General features: G+C 36.1%; 1 pseudogene; it reads left to right on the top strand.

Moving 5' to 3' along the window:
* Window positions 1–1,410: 1,410 nt before the first annotated feature.
* LOC145987015 (26S proteasome non-ATPase regulatory subunit 11 pseudogene) lies at window positions 1,411–4,024 on the top strand (annotated as a pseudogene).
* The last annotated feature ends 355 nt before the right edge of the window (window positions 4,025–4,379 follow it).

Here is a 4,379-nt window from a genome sequence, read left to right as displayed (position 1 = left end):
TTAAGCACTTATGGACAAAAATATAAAACAAAAACAATTGAAGATAACACATACTAAAAAATCTGGCTTGAACTAGTTGCTCTAATACTAGTTGTCTGTGACTTTTGGGGAATCTCTGGATGTATGGAAGATAAGTAAAAATGTGGCTATTTGTGAAGGATTGATATTTGTATAAATCTTGATATTATGAAAGATTATACTTTGCAAGTTAATCTTTAATAGTTTGTTTAAACTATATAGAGACATTTTGTTGATAACAGAAGCTTGAAAATGCTTTTATAATGGCATAATCTTTATAAAAAGATTTGGAACTTGTGAAAAGTGCCAAGTTTAAAAATTGGAAGCAGGAAATTATTATCTGCTTGCATCTGCATTATCTAGCTATTAGATGAATAATGCATTACCTCAAATGGATGTTTTGAGAAATAAGACTAAGTGAGAGAAATATCTTCTGCATTTGGGATGTGAATTAACCATATGTGGAGTTTTAATAATTGAAGAATGGAAGCCATCTTGTAAACCTGGTTGAAGAAATTGACATATTGAGTATACTCAGATGTAGAACTGATACATGCCAAAATATTAAGAAAAAGACTTACTCTACCTCACAAGGAGATAATAAAGAAATGTTTTCTTCATATAAATAGCATTTATATGTTATAAATGTTCTTGTAAACAAATGCATAATTTGATGCTCTTGTAACTTTTGTTATTTCTAGTTTTTTTATCAGTATAATAATTATAAAAATATTTATTATTGTTTGAACATAAACACTGTTCATCAGCATATGTAAGCTGGTATTCCTTTTCAACATATATCCGTAGCTTCCTACTGAGCTACGTATTACATTGACTTGAATTTTTGACAGGTATATACATAAAATGATGTGCCAATCAAGACTTCATATTTAACCGAGGACATTTATCAAAGTGATTGATTAGTGAGATAGTTTAGACTGAATTGTCTTCTCGATATTTAGTCACACTTTCTTCTCTTTTCATCACGTTCCATCGTCATATATATAAGATTATGAGACGTCAGGTGATTAGTTGAAAAGGTTCAAGCGTATAATAATCTTTGTCTTGTTTTGCATCGTGTTCTTGTTTCTGAGGTTAGGTGTTTATATCTTTAAATATGTCAGATCTAAAGGGGGATTTCTGCTTGGCAGATGTTATGGCTGCTCTCAATGCTATCAAGGATGGCCAAACAGAGCTCAAAGCTAATCAGGAGGATCTCAAAGCTAATCAGGAAAAGACTAATGCTCAATTGATAGAGCTGAATGATATTATTAAAACTAGTATCTCAGAAGTCAGTGTGTTCAGAGGTGAAATCAAAGCTACTTGTACAGAGCTTAGAGAAGATATCAAAGATGAACTCGAGGTGGGCGAAAATACAAAAATGGCGGCTATATGTGTAGAGAGAGAGCCCAGTTAACGTCAACCTCGAATAAGTTGGAGGAAATAGTTGATCTATACAGGCTTCTGCAAGAACAGGGAGATGAAAGTGAAGATGATGCAATTTGTGTCAAAGAACAAAGTATCTTGAAACTAGGAGAGACTTACAAGAAAGATGGCAAAGCAAAAGAACTGGCTGAACTTATTAAGCAGACGAGACCCTTCCTCTGCACCATTAGTAAGGCGAAGGCAGCAAAATTGGTTCGTGCTCTGGTTGGCATGTTCTTGGATCTGGAAGCCAGCATTGGCAGCAAAATTTAGTTGTGCAAGGAGTGCATTGAGTGTGCAAAACAAGATAAAAAGACTATCCTCCGGCAGTATTTGGAAGCCTGCCTAATAGCTTTGTATTTTGACACTGGAATGTTTACTGAAGCTCTTCACTTAGGATCGACCTTATTAAGAGAACTGAATAAGTTAGATGACAAGAATTTATTGCTAGAGGTTCAACTTCTAGAAAGTAAAACTTACCATGCCTTGAGTAATCTTCCAAAAGCACGTGCAGCACTTACCTCAGCTCGGACTACAGCTAATTCAATATATTGCCCTCCAAAACTACAAGCATCAGTTGATTTGCAGTCAGGCATTATTCATGCTGCTGACGAGAAAGACTTCAAAACAGCATACTTTTACTTCTATGAAGCATTTGAAGGCTATGATAGTGTAGAAAGCTCAAAGGCATTGACTGCATTGAAGTATATGCTGCTGTCCAAAATAATGTTGAACACACCAGAAGATGTGCAACAGATCATAAGCCAGAAACTGGCTCTGAAGTATGCCGGAAGTGCAATTGAAGCTATGAAGTGTGTTGCTCAAGCAAGTCATAAAAGATCTCTGGCAGACTTTCAGGAGGCTATGGGTAAGTTTAAAGAAGAATTGGAAAATGACCCAATTGTTCGAGCACATTTAGACAGCCTTTATGACACAATGTTGGAACAAAACCTTTGTCAAATCATCGAACCTTATTCTCGTGTTCAGGTGGATTATGTTTCAAAATATATTAAGCTACCTGTAAACCAAGTAGAGAAGAAACTTTCACAAATGATTTTGGATAAGAAGTTTCACAGTATTCTAGACCAAGGTGAAGGGGTGTTTCCCCAAAGTGTTCCAAATGTCCAGTTGAAGGATAGAATTAGGAAAGGCACCAAATTTAAATTGAAAGAAATTAGTAAGACTGTTTTCACCAATTGCCCAGGTGCAAGGAGAAAAGTAACAACTCATCCTAAACATGTTCGTAAAAGAATATTCAGGCAGCGATGTTTGAAATTATGGAGGAGAAAATTTCGTCTTGAAGCATTCCATGCTTTCTCCTCTCATAATTGTATTCTGATTGTGATAGCATGCTTGATCATGCATCGTACACATGTACGCAGAAGATGTCACGATGATGTCATGAAGTTAAAGTTAACTTCACATTTGTAATGTCGTAGACTTACATTTTAATCATTTGATTACTGACCTGTAATGTATCTGTACGCAGAAGATGCCACGATGATGTCATGCAGTTAAAGTTAACTTCACATTTGTAATGTTGTAGACTTACATTTTAATCATTTGATTACTTACCTGTAATGTATCTTTTCAAAGGCTTTGTTGCAGTGTGCAGACATGTCTTACTATATTATATCAGATATGTGACTGAAATTTATTTGGTGGGTAAAGATTGTTACATACTTATAGTGCTTATCATTTGTGATTAAGTTCAGAATTACAGGAATATGAGCTATGAGTGTTGTAACATTCTTATGTGGTTGCATATATTTGGAAAAAGTATGTTATGAAACATACATAGTTTTATTAGTATGTGAATTTGAAACATACAGTTTAGCAAAATAACTTTATTGTGTACATGTAACATCTGATACGAAGAGTTATCTTGAATACTTTCACTATGACAGTTTCAGTATATGTTTTAATTTGGGTATTGTCGATGGAGTAAGGTCAGTGGTTACATAGCTTGACATGTTGAGTTTCAATGCTGAAATAAATAAATCACATATATAAAAAAAAGAAGATAAAAAAGGTAAAGTGCTCCCCTGTGCTTAGCACAACGCCATGAAGGCGTATAGGGGGTGTGGGGGTAACGCCCCACACTTTCTTGATCCGGTCGTGAGTGGGGGTGATGTGATCAGCATCACGCCCCTGACCGCCTTTACCCCTCAGGGTTTCCCCCAGGTACCCATGTTATTCGACGCTGGGTGGGCGCCGGGGCCGCTTCCATTGTTAGAAAAGTTCCCGGATTTGAACCGGCCGGGGATCGAACCCGGGACCTTTAGCATGGTAGTCAGACGCGTTACCGACTGAGCCACCGCGGCCACCCGATAAATCACATATGCAAACCCTAAAATTGAAAAATATTATCAAAGATTCTTTGATTAAAGGAAAGATTTACACTTTACTTTGTTCTGTGTGAACATAAAGCATAACATTGTGGCCTAAGGACAGGTTCACATGCTTCCGATATCATGTGAAGGATAAACATGGCGACTTCAAAGTGTTAGAAGGGGATGTTGAAGAAACCAAAGATAGGTTTCATCCCAACACAGAAAAGTCTCGGAGCATCAATCTTTAAAAGGTTCAATATAATAATTTGGAATTTAATATCCTTTATCTCAGATTGCACTGTGATGGTAGGGGGAGTAGTTAGAACACTCACACCCGATGGTAACCTGTTGTCTAGGTAAAGTAGGGGAATATTAATAAAGGGGTTCATGCATATTTATTCACTTTGTTCATCAGCCTGATTCTTCTGTTGGAATACACTGTTAGCAATAAAGGTGCGGTAATTTGGGCACACGTGTTAACATTTGACCACATGTAAGCTGACAACTTATTATGATTGTATACCCATCTGACTTCTAAAGCTTTTTAATTTTAACAAAGATTGATTTGCTATACATCCTGAAATATTGTTGCAGGATAATTTA

This window comes from Lepisma saccharinum, chromosome 4, assembly GCF_977018435.1.
Source record: "Lepisma saccharinum chromosome 4, izLepSacc3.1, whole genome shotgun sequence".
In the NCBI taxonomy this organism is placed as follows: domain Eukaryota; kingdom Metazoa; phylum Arthropoda; class Insecta; order Zygentoma; family Lepismatidae; genus Lepisma; species Lepisma saccharinum.
Note: the sequence above shows the minus strand (reverse complement) of the source record. Positions and strands in the feature narration are given on the sequence as shown.